Genomic DNA, 16303 nt, shown 5'->3' on the forward strand with positions numbered 1-16303 from the left:
CGTCTGGGACCATCTGTGTCTCATCGATCGCCTTCATGCCACCATCATCTTCGCTGGCAGCCCAAGTGTCCATCATCCCCCCCCCTACATCAAAATCTATAGGGAGATCGACTTCTGATCCCTTTGGTCCGAGTGGCCAGAGGCAGATAACGACCATCATCCATCGCCCACCAATGAATGGCGCAATCCGGGCAACACCGCGTCCCACACCTCCTAGAACCAAATCCAGATTCAAGGGTTGCTAGCATAAATATGAGACGATGTCAGGGCTCGCACGACAGTCATCTCTCCGGGGGGAGCTCGCGAATAGTCATACCCAGATGTCTACTAAGGTATGCAGATTGCCTTTACAGTCATCTGTTTTTAGCCTACTCAGCCCTTATAATCTCCTCGCCATTGCAGTTCTGGGTCAAGAGTCTGGCCATGTGCTAGAGGCTGGTATTTTTAGAGCACGAAGTCCAGCAGCTTCGCGCCCGAGCGGCGTATCCAAAGCCTCCCATGAACAACTTGAAGAGCTGACGACCCAGGTGGCTCAATTGAAGGTTGATCTACTGCAGGAGGAAACAGTGATCGACACGAAGAAGAGGGTGAAACAACATTAGCACAAGCATAAACAGTGAATAATGCGTACCTACGCTGATGTACGAGCCCCCCTTATATAATGCCCTGGTGGATGATGTGCGCGCTTTTCAAGGCATATGCACGTTCTCCTATTGGTCGTGGATACGTTTTCCAATTGGTCATGGACACATGGTCATGTACACATTCTCCAGTTTGTTGTGGAAACATTCCCCGATTTGTTCGTCATATGATCCGCCTGTAGACCATGCCACGTATCAATGACACCATCTCCCAAAAGTATATCCAAATACATGTCAATTTCCCGCTGATCGATCGAGCGGAATAGCTGCTCAACCGAGTACTCCTTTGTTCGATCGAATATTCCTCTGCTCGGTTGCTCTTCCCTGCGACGATGAGCCTAGATAGTATGTTCTTGCCCGACCGGAATAGCGATCCGGTCATCTACACGCACCTTCACTTAGCTTATCCTATGGCCAGTCGAGCGACTCATGCCCGATCAGCCCTTAAAATGTAGGGTTCCGCTCCGCTACCTTTTAGTGGGTCGTATTGGTCCTCTGGCGTTGACCCCCTTGACTTTGACATCCACGTTAGTTGCTATCTTTCTCCTTTTACCTGTACTTGGTGGACCCCTTTATCACTGCATTAACCTCCTATACACTATAACTGTAGGTGCAGCGGAGGCCGGCAAGAGGGAGGTGAATTGTCTAAAAAATTAAAATAACCCTCCTTGGATCTTTCAACTAAAAAATGCAATAGTAAAATAATAACAATTAAATCAACAGAAATGAAAAGAGACTCAGCAGTTAACCTGGTTACAACCAAGGAAGTTGTTAATCCAGGGCGATGAAAAGCACACTAGAAAAAATCTCCTTTACTGAAGGCGGAGAAGTCTTTTACACTCTAACAGCTCAGAACTATTGCTAGGAATTGCTTACAGAGTTGAATACTCAATTGATGTTGAACTCCTAGTTCCAGGGGCCTTTAAATAGCCTCTAAAAATCTGATCTCGAGGGTTCGAGGTGCCTCCAACAGGGGTCCAAGGTGCCTCCATCGAGTGGGCGGATAAAACTTTATCCGCAGCGCAAATGGTCACTTTTGACCAGTTGAAGGTGCCTTCATCAAGACTGAAGGCGCATTCAAGCTTAAGGCGCCTCTAAGGCAGATGGAGGTGCCTCCAAGGTGGAGGCGCCTCCAGTACTGGCTTAAGGCGCCTTAAGCTCTATTTCCAACATCCTTTCGCCTTGCTTTGACTTCCGTAGCTGCATGCGATTGGGTGATTTCGGCCAACTGAAATAAGGCTCACCCCGAACCCAATTTATGGCCTTCCTCGAGCAACCTTCCTCCCCGGCTTAACGTCCCTCGAACGTCGCGCACGTTCTTCTCGCCCACCAGTGTACTCTTCCGCAGCTCTCTCGCCCTTCGGACGCACCGAGCCCGTCGGCTCATTTCCCGTGCCGTCCTTCTCGCTAGCTGCGTCTTCCGCTCGACTTCCTGCGCTCCTAAGCTCCTGCACACTCAGACACAGGGATCAAACAGAAAACAGGACCTAACCAACTTGGTTGATCACATCAAAATTACCACGGGGTTCAACAATCTCCCCCTTTTTGATGTGCATCAACCCAAGTTCAAGTTACGGTAAAAATAGACAAACAGTAATTTTAAAGAAAATTACTAAACTAACATATTTTAGCATAAATTTACAATAAATAAAATTACAACTACTTAATAAAGATTTAACTAGAATTTTTCAAAAAAATATTTTTTAAAAAAATTCTCTCTCCTTCTAAACTTGTACTTCTCTCTCCCCCTTTGATCACAGCAAAAATGGGGTAATACTAAGAGAAAAAATGAAAAAAAAAAAATCTAAGTAAAAATGAATTTTTAGAATTTTTCATAGTAATTTCTAAGTCAAAATTATTTTTTTTAAAAAATAATTTCTAAGTCAAAAATTAATTTTAAAATTTTTCAAAATAATTTCTAAGTCAAAATTAATTTTTAGAATTTTCCAAAAAAATTTCTAAGTAAAACTTTCAAGAGACATTTTTCTAGAAAAAAATTTAAAGAATTTCTAAGGAAATGTTTAAAAACTTTTCAAAGTATTATTTAATTCTATTTTTAATACTTTTATCAGAAAGTTAATTAAACATTTTTATTTCGATATTTCGGCTTCCAGGTCATGGCGAGACACTAGGCCTTCTTGGTTATTGGAGCAACAACCACTTCCTTAAACAAAGCTTCCATAAAGAAACTCAATGTTTAATTTTCTCACTGTAAGCTTTTAGCTAAAAGAAAATTTTAAACTAGCAAAAATTTTGCAACCCAATAAAGGTTCCTTCCTACAGGGTTAGTCAAAAACTTATGGCTCACCCCGAACCCAATTTATGGCCTTCCTCGAGCAACCTTTCTCCCCGGCTTAACGTCCCTCGAACGTCGCACATGTTCTTCTCGTCCACCGGTGTACTCTTCCGCAACTCTCTCGCCCTTCGGACGCACCGAGCCCGTCGGCTCCTTTTCCGTGCCGTCCTTCTCGCTAGCTGCGTCTTCCGCTCGACTTCCTACGCTCCTAAGCTCCTGCACACTCAGACACAGGGATCAAACAGAAAACAGGACCTAACCAACTTGGTTGATCACATCAAAATTACCACGGGGTTCAACAATCTCCCCCTTTTTGATGTGCATCAACCCAAGTTCAAGTTACGGTAAAAATAGACAAATAGTAATTTTAAAGAAAATTACTAAACTAACATATTTTAGCATAAATTTACAATAAATAAAATTGCAACTACTTAATAAAGATTTAACTAGAATTTTTTTAAAAAATATTTTTTAAAAAAATTCTCTCCCCCCCTAAACTTGTACTTCTCTCTCCTCCTTTGATCACAGCAAAAATGGGGTAATACTAAGAGAAAAAATGAAAAAAAAAATCTAAGCAAAAATGAATTTTTAGAATTTTTCATAGTAATTTCTAAGTCAAAATTATTTTTTTTAAAAATAATTTCTAAGTCAAAAATTAATTTTAAAATTTTTCAAAATAATTTCTAAGTCAAAATTAATTTTTAGAATTTTCCAAAAAAATTTCTAAGTAAAACTTTCAAGAGACATTTTTCTAGAAAAAAATTTAAAGAATTTCTAAAGAAATGTTTAAAAACTTTTCAAAGTATTATTTAATTCTATTTTTAATACTTTTATCAGAAAGTTAATTAAACATTTTTATTTCGATATTTCGGCTTCCAGGTCATGGCGAGACACTAGGCCTTCTTGGTTATTGGAGCAACAACCACTTCCTTAAACAAAGCTTCCATAAAGAAACTCAATGTTTAATTTTCTCACTGTAAGCTTTTAGCTAAAAGAAAATTTTAAACTAGCAAAAATTTTGGAACCTAATAAAGGTTCCTTCCTACAGGGTTAGTCAAAAACTTATGGCTCACCCCAAACCCAATTTATGGCCTTCCTCGAGCAACCTTTCTCCCCGGCTTAACGTCCCTCGAACGTCGCACACGTTCTTCTCGTCCACCGGTGTACTCTTCCGCAGCTCTCTCGCCCTTCGGACGCACCGAGCCCGTCGGCTCCTTTCCCGTGCCGTCCTTCTCGCTAGCTGCGTCTTCCGCTCCTGCACACTCAGACACAGGGTTCAAACAGAAAACAGGACCTAACCAACTTGGTTGATCACATCAAAATTACCACGGGGTTCAACAATCTCCCCCTTTTTGATGTGCATCAACCCAAGTTCAAGTTACGGTAAAAATAGACAAACAGTAATTTTAAAGAAAATTACTAAACTAACATATTTTAGCATAAATTTACAATAAATAAAATTGCAACTACTTAATAAAGATTTAACTAGAATTTTTTAAAAAAATATTTTTTAAAAAAATTCTCTCCCCCCTACACTTGTACTTCTCTCTCCCCCTTTGATCACAGCAAAAATGGGGTAATACTAAGAGAAAAAATGAAAAAAAAAAATCTAAGCAAAAATGAATTTTTAGAATTTTTCATAGTAATTTCTAAGTCAAAATTATTTTTTTTAAAAATAATTTCTAAGTCAAAAATTAATTTTAAAATTTTTCAAAATAATTTCTAAGTCAAAATTAATTTTTAGAATTTTCCAAAAAAATTTCTAAGTAAAACTTTCAAGAGACATTTTTCTAGAAAAAAATTTAAAGAATTTCTAAGGAAATGTTTAAAAACTTTTCAAAGCATTATTTAATTCTAATTTTAATACTTTTATCAGAAAGTTAATTAAACATTTTTATTTCGATATTTCGGCTTCCAGGTCATGGCGAGACACTGGGCCTTCTCGGTTATTGGAGTAACAACCACTTCCTTAGACAAAGCTTCCATAAAGAAACTCAATGTTTAATTTTCTCATTGTAAGTTTTTAACTAAAAGAAAATTTTAAACTAGCAAAAATTTTGGAACCCAATAAAGGTTCCTTCCTACAGGGTTAGTCAAAAACTTATGGGATACATATCCTTTAGGTATTCTTCTAAGTTGTCCCTGATGTTTTCTTATATACCAGTTCAATTTTCCATAAATTCTTAATTTTGATTTTGGAAATTTATTTAAGCATGCATTATCTTTCAATTTCTCAATTTCAACTTTTAATTTTTCATTTTCTAATTTTAGATTATCATATATTTCTAGTGGACATGCTTTTGCTAGGTTCAATTTCAATTCAGTATTTTCTTTTTCTAATTTGAATAAGTCTTTAGAAAGAGACTTAATAAAGCGAAAAGACTGAGTCGGGGTTAGATTACGTACCTTACTTACCTGATTTGGTGAGGCTCCCCTTTCACTGCAGCTTTCCTCTTTTGATGTTCCTCCCCCTTCATCTATGCTCATTTCTGAGCTTGACTCTTCTTCAATCTGATGGTTATCCATTAGCATTAACCCCGAGAATGCTTCGATGTCTGATTCGGAAGACGACGAATCTGACCAAGTGTCCTTCAGGTTCTTGTGCTTGGAGGATCCAGGCTTCTTGTACTTGACCTTTTCCTTTTCTTTCTGCTTGCTCTTTAATTTCGGGCAGTCATCCTTGATGTACCCTTCTTCGTTGCAGTTGTAGCAACGAATCGTTCTCCTTTTTCGCTCATGCTTCTGCGATCTAAATTGTTAGATTTAAAAAACTTATTAAATCATCTTACCATTAATTCAGTATCAGATTCGTCGATCGAGGCTTTGGAGTCAGAATCGTTTGTTCTTGCCTTCAAGACAATGTTCTGACTTGTTTTCTCCACTTTAATGGGCTATGCAATCCGAGATTGTGAAGTTCAAATGTAGAAAACAAACTTTATAAAGTACTTACCTCGAAGTCCTTAGAGATGTAATACACATCTACTAAGGAGACCCACTCTGGAGTTCTGGGGAAGGCGTTGAGCGCGTGCCGGATAGAGTCTCGGTTCGTTACTTCTTCTCCAAGGTTGGTTAGTTGCGTGATCAACTCTTTGATCCTTGCTTGGAGTTGCGCTATCTTCTCGCCTTGGTTCATCCAGAGGTTTGTTAATTGGGTCCGGAAGATGTCGTGCCTCGCTAGCTTAGCTTCCGAGGTACCTTCGTGAAGCTCCAAGAATTTTTCCCAGAGGTCTTTTGCGAAGTCGTAGCTTCCGATTTGACTTACCTCTTGTGGTGGCAGCACGCTAAGCAGGTGGAATTCTGCCTTTCCGTTGGCGATAAAATCGGCTTGCTCCTTCATGCTCCACGTGTTTTCTTCTTTATCTTTTGGAACTGCATAGCCATATTTCATAATTAAACAAATGTCAAATTCTGTTTTGAAAGATACCTCCATCCGATGTTTCCACGTTGCGAAGTCTCCGTCGAACTTCGAGGGATGAATATTCGCTCCGGCCATCGTCTTGATCGTTGTGCTTCAGTCGACGGTCAGTCCTTCTGAGGTAGTCTGGCTCTGATACCAATTGTAGGTGCAGCGAAGGCCGGCAAGAGGGGGTGAATTGCCTGAAAAATAAAAATAACCCTCCTCGGATCTTTCAACTCAAAAATACAATAGTAAAATAATAACAATTAAATCAACAGAAATGAAAAGAGACTCAACAGTTAACCTGGTTACAACCAAGGAGGTTGTTAATCCAGAGCGATGAAAAACACACTAGAAAAGATCTCCTTTACTGAAGGCGGAAAAACCTTTTACACTCTAACAGCTCAAAACTATTGCTAGGAATTGCTTACAGAGTTGAATACTCAATTGATGTTGAATTTCTAGTTCCAAGAGCTTTTAAATAGCCTCTGGAAATCTGATCTCGAGGGTCCGAGACGCCTCCAACAGGGGGGTCCAAGGCGCCTCCATCGAGTGGGCGGATAAAACTTTATCTGCAGCGCAAACGGTCACTTTTGACCAGTTGAAGGCACCTTCATCAAGACTGAAGGCGCCTTCAAGCTTGAGGCGCCTCCATCTGCCTTGGAGGCGCCTCTAAGGTGGAGGCGCCTCCAGTACTGGCTTGAGGCGCCATAAGCTCTATTTCCAGCATCCTTTCACCTTGCTTTGACTTCCGTAGCTCCATGCAATTGGGTGATTTCGGCCAACTGAAATAGGGCTCACCCGAACTCAATTTCCGGCCTTCCTCGAGTAGCCTTCTTCCCTGACTTAACACCCCTCGAACGCCGCACATGTTCTTCTCGCCCATCGGTGTACTCTTCCGTAGCTCTCTCGTCCTTCGGACGCACCGAGCCCGTCGGCTCCTTTCCCGTGTCGTCCTTCTCGCTAGCTGCGTCTTCCGCCCGACTTCCTGTGCTCCTAAGCTCCTGCACACTCAGACATAGGGATCAAACACAAAACATGACCTAACCAACTTGGTTGATCACATCAAAACTACCACGGGGTTCAACAATAACAACTATAGTTTTTTAGCTACTACAACTATAATGTTTTTTCATGTTATAGCTGTAAGACCGTTGGATTCGATAGAGGGGGGGGTGAATATCGATTCGAAAATCTCGAGTTAAAACGCAGCGGAAAAGTAAGGAAGTAAAGAAATGAACACGGTTGATTTTTTACTTCGTTCGGAGCCTGTGACGACTCCTACTCGAAGGCCCGTACTCCTTGAGTACCTTCGTTGGGCAATTCACTAGCAATTCGGATAATTACAATTTACGTACAAATATTGCTAATGAAAAGAAAGAAAACAAAGCTAACCGACAAACAATGAATTAAAAAGAGAGCCGGAGTGGGTCGTCGGAGCTTTGTGAACGTTGTTGGAGCGCAGAGCAGCAGAGTGATTGGACTCAGAGTTCTCAGAAGACTGATTTATTGAAGCTCCTGCCTGGGGCTTCTTTTATATGCTGCTCCGGGCGCCTGGATCCCTTCCGGCGCTGAGTGTGACGTAACACTCCCAACCAGCATGCTCCAAGTGTCAACGTCGTCCTGGGGATAAAATTTGCCTCCGGACGCCTGGATCCCTTCCAGGCGCCCGGCCTTCCGGGCGCCCGGACCCTCACTGTTCCCTACCTGCAAAACAGTGTTAGTCCGAGGCAAATTGCAAAATAGTTTGTTAGCACATTTTATAATAATAAAAATTAGCATCAAGAGTATGACTTAGATTCCGTCTTTCCGAGGCCGGAATCTAGTCACGATCTCGACTTAGATATCCGAAATGGATCTAAGCCGGATCGACGCCTAATGTCCCCTTCCGGGGAACGCGTCCTCAGTCACTCCCCTCCGGTGACTTACCTCACTTACCCCGGACGTCCGGTCAGCCCGTCGACCGTCTGGACTTCTCGCCAAGCGTCAGCCCGTCGACCGCTTGGACTTCTCGCCACTATCCGGTCAGCCCGTCGACCTAGCTGGACTTCTCGCCAAGCGTCCGGTCGGCCGTCGACCGCTTGGACTTCTCGCCACTATCCGGTCGGTCGTCGACCTAGCTGGACTTTTCCTGCACACTTGATCAAAGTGTCAGACAACAACACAACTAACTTAACGTATTTGTCATTCATCAAAACCTGGGTTAGACCGTTAGTGCTACCCGCACCAACAATCTCCCCCTTTTTGATGGAATGACAACCTGGTTAAGTTAGTGAAAGCATATGTACGAAACAACATGCATTTGTGTGGTTTTAAAGTCAGTTCGTGTTTTCAAATTGGTTTAGCTAACTTAACCACCTAACCCTTCTCCCCCTTTGGCATTCATAAAAAAATAAGCAGGGGTAAACAAGCATAGTGTAGAGTAATAAAAAAGTTTGGTTAAAAAAATTCAAAGATATTGATAAAATTAACAGCAAAAAAAAAAAAAAATAGTCAAGTTGACTTGGGGGAGTTTAAGCTTTTGAAAATTCGTTTAAGGCATTTAGCTTTTAGCTTTTAGAAAGCTAGTTAAGTTTTCATTTTCAAACACAAGTTTTCAAAAACCAGAATTCCAAAACTAAGTTTGAAAAATTTATTTTTTCAACACTAAGTTTGTAAACGATTTAATTTAAAGCTTAAGTTTTGACAGTGATTTAAGTTTGAAAAAATCTAACTTTCATAATTTTTAACACTTGAGTTTGTAAACATTGACTTTTAACACAAATCAAATTTCAGTTTGTAAACATTGACTTTGAACTTTACTTTTAGTTTTCAAAGGAGTTTGGTAGAACTAATTTTGATAAAGTAAAAATAATTAAATCTAATTTTCAAAAATCAAAATTTTAAAGTTCAAAAGTACTATTTTCAAAACCATGGTTTAAAATACTTGAAAAGTTGAGTTTTCAAAGACTAAGTAAAAAGGATAAAAAGTTTGTGATTTAAAACAAACAATTTTGAAAGAATTTTCACAATTTTAAGCAAGTTGATATTGAAAATTGATTTTCAAAATTAAGGAAAGTGATTTTGAGAAGCTTAGTTTGTAAACTTAAGTTTTGAGAAATCTAATTTCCACAATTTTCAAAACTAAGTTAAATCTAATTTTCAGAATCAATTTTCAATAAAAAGTAAAACCCAATTCTTAAAAACAACTTAGTTTTATAAGAGTTAGTTTTCAAAAGTAGGTTTAAGAAATTTTTAAGAGAACATTTTTCAAACAAAATTTAAAATATTTTATATAAAGGAAAATTTTTAATTAATTCCTCCCCCTAAACCTGACATAAAATTTGAAAATATTTGCTAAAAATATTCAAAGTAGATATATATTTATTTTTTAAATTGAGGTAGAATTTTCTAGAGAGATTTTAAAGAGAAGAATAAAAAATACTTCAGGAGATAATTAAAAAATAAACCTCCCCCTTTAATTTATTAATCCTCCTTATTTATTACTTCCCCTTAATATAAAATTTTACAACCGTAACATATTTTTGTACCTAAGTGTTTTAGACGATTGTATAATTATCTTTATAAAATTGTTCATTTAAATTTGACTAACCGTAATTAATGTTAGATTAAGTTGAAATAAATTAACCTTTAGTGTAATGTTAAGTAAGATAAGTTGTTATTAATTCAATAATTGATCAATATTAATAATTTATTGATTAAATTTTGCTATAATCTAAATTTTTTATTAATTGATGAAGGTGTTAGTTGTAATTTAACTTTTCATTTAGTTCCTTTTAAGTTGGATTGACTTAGTTTAAAGTTGGTGGTAATTTGAAGCTAAACTCGTTATTAAACAAGGTTAAGTAAGGTTCAATTTAAGTCAAACTTTTATAAAAATAATTCATATTTTAAAGGTTGATTAAGAAAAATGACTTGGAGTAATTTTAATATTTTTACTAAGGTTAAACCTAGGTTCTAATCAAATCAAGCTTAGTTCTCAAATAAAGTTAAACTTAAATAGTTAAGTTCTACTTATTAATTACATAATTAAGTTTAAAGTTAAAGTTAACGAAATTTAAGTTTTTAAGTTAGGTGTCTAAGTTTTAAATGAATTTAAAAGAATTATAATTATTATTATTTTTAAGGGATTTTTAACAGGATTTTAAAATGATTTTTATAATGACAATTAATATCCGTTCAATTCAGTTTTGATTTTAGATTAAAATTAATATCAGTGATTACTTTAGGTTTAAGTTTTAAGTTTAAGTTAAATTTTAAGTTTTAATTTAAATTTTAATTTTCAGTTAGGTTAAATTAAGTTGAAAAGTAATGTTTAAATTAAGTTTTAATGAGTTTCAATTTAAGATCTAGTTTTCAGTAAGTTAAAAAAAATGTTTTAAGGTTAAAATGATGTTTAAGATTAAAAATAAGTTTAAGGTCAAAATAATAATTTTTAAAGTGAAAATAGTCTATAGAGATAATTTATTATTACTATTTTTTTGGTTAAAAGAATTTTATTATAGTGAAAAAATAAGAAGAATTTTTCAAAATGATACATAATTTTTAAAATAGTTTTAAAATGATTTTTAAAATAGTTTTTAAATGATTTTTAAAAGTTTTTTTTTAAAATAATTTTTGAAATAATTTTTTAAAGTTTTTAAAATGATTTTTAAAATAGTTTTTAAAATGATTTTTAAAAAGTTTTAAAAGAATTTTTAAAATAATTTTTTAAAGTTTTTTAAAATAATTTTTTAAAGAATTTTTAAATAATTTTTAAATAATTTTTAAAGAATTTTTAACATAATTTTTAAGGTTAATTAGTAATTTTTAAAATGATTTAGTTTTTAATTTAATTTTTAATTAATTCGAAATTTAATGTGAATTTGAAATTCAATTTGAAATTTGAAATTTAATTTTAATTAATTTTAATTTGAAATTCAATTTGAAATTTGAAATTTAATTTTAATTATTTTTAATTTAATTTGAAAATTAATTTGATCCTTATTCATCTCACCCGATCTAGATTATCAATCAGGGAATGCTATAATTTTGTGAGATGAATTAGATTTAATTATAGAGTTTGGTTTAACTTTTGTTAGATTTAGGTTTAGCTTTGGTCTCAACAAATAGGCATTCTTCGGATAAACTTCTAAGCTTGGTGAGTCACTTGGACGTCATTAGAAGTAGCCAACCTTTCGAGGTTTTCCGAATAGTCCTATCCACGGAGCTTAGTATTAAACCTTGGTCTAACTAGTTAGGATCCATTTAAGGGTAGCTTCGGTCAGTTCCACTTGGCCAAATGCACCAGATCGAAGCCATATCTTTCTAGACATGCGATGCCCAAGCTTCCCTAACGTACTATCATCCAAAAACTTCACCAGTACCATGATTCAAGTTAAACTTGGTCTCTTTTTAACTAATCCTAATTGCCCTGCCGGGTTAGTTTGTTTGGGTTACCCTGTCGGGTAAGTTAGTTTTGGAGGTGCCAGCTATTCTGGAGCCTCCCCCTAAATCATTGGTCTTTAATTTAAGATTTTTGTATAATTAGAGTTTGTTTTAGTTAAGTTGTAATGTTTAATTTGTAATTTAAATTTAAGTTTTTAATTTTGAATTAATTAAATTGGTCAAATTATCTTTCTTTAAAAGAGTATATTCAACATTTAAATTTTCTTTCAATTTTATTGGGTTAATTGAATTATCTTTCTTTAATAGCTTATTTTTAAAGTTTAGGTTTTTATTTATTTTTGAGTTAATTAAATTGTTTGAATTATATTTCTTTAAAGGTTTATCTTTTAACTTTTTATTAATTGTTAATTTTAAATTTTCTAGATTGTTTTTGTTTAATATGTTATCTTTAACATTTAATTTTAAGTTTGTTAACTTTTGTTTTGATTTTATCAAAGTGTTTGATTTTATCCTTATATTTTCTTTACCTTTTAAGTTGATATAATTAGTGGAATTTATTAAATAAGTCTTATCATCAAAATTTAATTTTTTGTTAATTAAATTATCTTGGGTTTGGATAGAATTTTCCAGATTGATATTGTCTAGATTATTAAATAATTTATTAATTATGTCTAGATTAATATTGACCTTGTCATCCTTTTTGTTCGAATTTTCAAATTTGTTTAGGTTTAAATTCGAATTTTTAGATTTATTGATTATTTTTAGATTTTCTGTATTTTCTAAATTAATTATATTTATTTTATCAGAAAATATCCTAGGGGTATTTTCGCAAGTATTGTCATGTATACTATTTTCACATATACTTTCAGACATATCCAAATTAACATGCACATATTTTAAACTACTACTAGCAAGGGTGTTTTGGTAATTATTACTAACCTTGAGCGCAACCCCTAATTCAGCAGGCTTCTCCGTTGGATCTGACTCGAGTCCGGATTCGACTTTAACTTGATCTTCTAGCTCCATTGGCGTCTCGTGAAGCTTGATCAACTGGGTCCATAGCTCATATGCATTCTTGTATTTTTCTAGTCTGCATATAATATTGTTAGGTAAAATATTATAAATAATTTTACTTACGTTTTTATTCAGCTCCGAGTTCTGAGAAGGTTTTTTCAATATTAGCATATAATCGATATCTACGCTTCCTAAGAAGCATTCCATTCTTCGCCTCCAGTAGTTGAAATCTTCATCGTACGGTGGTGGTTCATTGGGGTTCCATCCTTCTTGAAAAGACATTGTTCTTGCACACAATGAAACAAAGACAAAATCCCAAGACTTGGTCTTGGATTAGCAGTGCTGAAAAAAATAATATTTCACTACTAATTTTTTTTTTAAATAATAAAATATTATTAAAATATTAATAAAAAATATTATCTCAAATTTTTGAAAATGTAATATTTTGTCGATACTAAATAATAGTGAAAAGATGACGATGTATTTTTCAAAACCAGTTTTGGAGGGGAAAAACGAAAGGCGTAAGGTTTTATTTTAAAAACGAACGATATATAATTTTTCTTTAAAAAGACCCCCTCTTTGTCTGATTGGTGGTTGCACCAAATCAGAGCGGATACCACTTGTAAGACCGTTGGATTCGATAGAGGGGGTGAATATCGATTCGAAAATCTCGAGTTAAAATGCAGCGGAAAAGTAAGGAAGTAAAGAAATGAACACGGTTGATTTTTTACTTCGTTCGGAGCCTGTGACGACTCCTACTCGAAGGCCGTACTCCTTGAGTACCTTCGTTGGGCAATTCACTAGCAATTCGGATAATTACAATTTACGTACAAATATTGCTAATGAAAAGAAAGAAAACAAAGCTAACCGACAAACAATGAATTAAAAGGAGAGCCGGAGTGAGTCGTCGGAGCTTTGTGAACGTTGTTGGAGCGCAGAGCAGCAGAGTGATTGGACTCAGAGTTCTCAGAAGACTGATGTATTGAAGCTCCTGCCTGGGGCTTCTTTTATATGCTGCTCCGGGCGCCTGGATCCCTTCCGGGCGCCTGGAGTGTGACGTAACACTCCCAACCAGCATGCTCCAAGTGTCAACGTCGTCCTGGGATAAAATTTGCCTCCGGGCGCCCGGACCCTCACTGTTCCCTACCTGCAAAACAGTGTTAGTCCGAGGCAAATAAACCCTGCAGCACAGTTTGTTAGCACATTTTTACAGATACGCTAAGTAATAAAAATTAGCATCAAGAGTATGACTTAGATTCCGTCTTTCCGAGACCGGAATCTAGTCACGATCTCGACTTAGATATCCGAAATGGATCTAAGCCGGATCGACGCCTAATGTTCCCTTCCCGGGAACGCGTCCTCGCAGTCACTCCCCTCCAGTGACTTACCTCACTTACCTGCCAGACGTCCGGTCAGCCCGTCGACCCGTCTGGACTTCTCGCCAAGCGTCCGGTCAGCCCGTCGACCCGCTTGGACTTCTCGCCAGCTATCCGGTCAGCCCGTCGACCTAGCTGGACTTCTCGCCAAGCGTCCGGTCAGCCCGTCGACCCGCTTGGACTTCTCGCCAGCTATCCGGTCAGCCCGTCGACCTAGCTGGACTTTTCCTGCACACTTGATCAAAGTGTCAGACAACAACACAACTAACTTAACCTATTTGTCATTCATCAAAACCTGGGTTAGACCGTTAGTGCTACCCGCACCAACAATAGCAGCTATGATTTCGTAACCGCTACAACTATAATTTGTAGGATCGTTAAGCATGTGAGAGGGGGAAGGTGAATCATGTGGTTTTAAAATCTATCTTTTTCAATTTTTTAAAATGAGTACGTAGTGGAAAAACTAAGTAAAACAAAAATCAAAAGCGCACAGTATGCAAGAGTATTTTTAATTCTAACCTATAGGCTATTCACCCACCCCTCCTCTAGCCTACCAACTAGGACCAATATTAAGGTATTTGGTTCTTTGGCTTATTATTACATTATTCCTCGTAATAGAGGAAACTTTGATGGACAATGAGAAATGCATCTTCATTGACTATAGTGATCATTCCAAATGCTAGGTTGCATAATCCCAACACTCAAGAGTTGATAATTTCAAGAAATGTAATTTTTGATGAAGTGCATGGTAATGAGAAGACAGAGTTTGAATCACATCTAACACCTTCCCTAAACAATGAAGTCACTCGTATAATTTCTACAAATCAACAAATCAACAAACTCTAAGTTTTTTTATCATCAAGTAATGATCAGTTGATTTCAGATACAATTGATTTACTAGCAAAAAAGGGTCATTCTTTACAAGAAATATATGAAGCATGTGATGTTGCTTTTGTTGTGAGCCCGAAAATTATGTGGATGCTGTTGGAGAAGAAGTTTGGGTACAAGTCATGAACGAAAAAATAAAAATGATAAAAAAAAAAAAAAAACACTTGACAACACATTGAAAAGCCACCATCCAAAGACATTATTGGCTTGAAATAGGTCTGTGAGACTAAGTATAACAAAGATGATTATTCAAAAGCATAAAGCTCACATTGTTGCCGAGGGCTATGATCAACAACATGTAATTGACTTTGGCGAGACATTTACACTGATTGTTTGTATGGAAACTATTCGTACATTTATAGCTCTTGCTGCTCAACTCAAGTTGCTGATATATTAACTATATGTTAAATTTGCATTTTTGAATGAAGAAAACGAAGAAGTATTTCTCCATCAAGCTCAAGGATATATAATTTCAAGTCAACAAAACATGGTGTGTTGACTTCAAAAGACTCTTTATGAGTTAAAGCAAACTCCACGGAATAATAAAATAGGCAATTATTTTTAAAAAAATGGATTCCAAAGAAGTCCGAGTCATCTTTGTATATAAAGACAAAAGGTACAATAAATTTTCTTATAACATGCATTTATATTGATGATTTGATATATATGGGCAATAATATGATGATGATTGAAGGTTTTAAGAAAGTCATGATGAAATAATTTAAGATGACGGATCTAAGATTTATGAAATATTTTCTTATAATACAAGTGAAGTAAGAGAATGGGAGAATTTTTATCTCTCAAGGAAATTATATTGTTGATTTGATAGAAGAAAATCAACATGACTTACTGCAAAGTCTCTTATATTTTTATGGTAGTCAATAATAAGCGTTCAAAAAATGATGGAGCTATGAAGGTCAATGAAACAATCTAAAAAAACGTGTTGGATCACTCATTTATCTCACAACCACAAGATTGAATATTATGTATGATGTTGGCGCTGTTTCAAGATTTATGAGTGAGTCTAATAAACTTCATTTTGCTGTAGCTAAACATATTCTTAGATATGTGCAAGGAACTAAGAATTATGGACTAATATTTGAAGCTAAAAAAGATAGTGAATTGTATGATTTTTTGATAGCGATTGCCAATTAGCAGGGGCAGATCCAAAATTTTTTTCAAGGGGCAAAAGTCAGATATCACAAATACATATATAAAAAAATCATCACATAAGAAAAATTAATTGATGAAGATTACCGACAAATAACATCTATGAAAAAAATAATTCCTTTTTATTCGGACA

This window comes from Zingiber officinale, chromosome 11A (genome assembly GCF_018446385.1).
Source record: "Zingiber officinale cultivar Zhangliang chromosome 11A, Zo_v1.1, whole genome shotgun sequence".
NCBI lineage: Eukaryota > Viridiplantae > Streptophyta > Magnoliopsida > Zingiberales > Zingiberaceae > Zingiber > Zingiber officinale.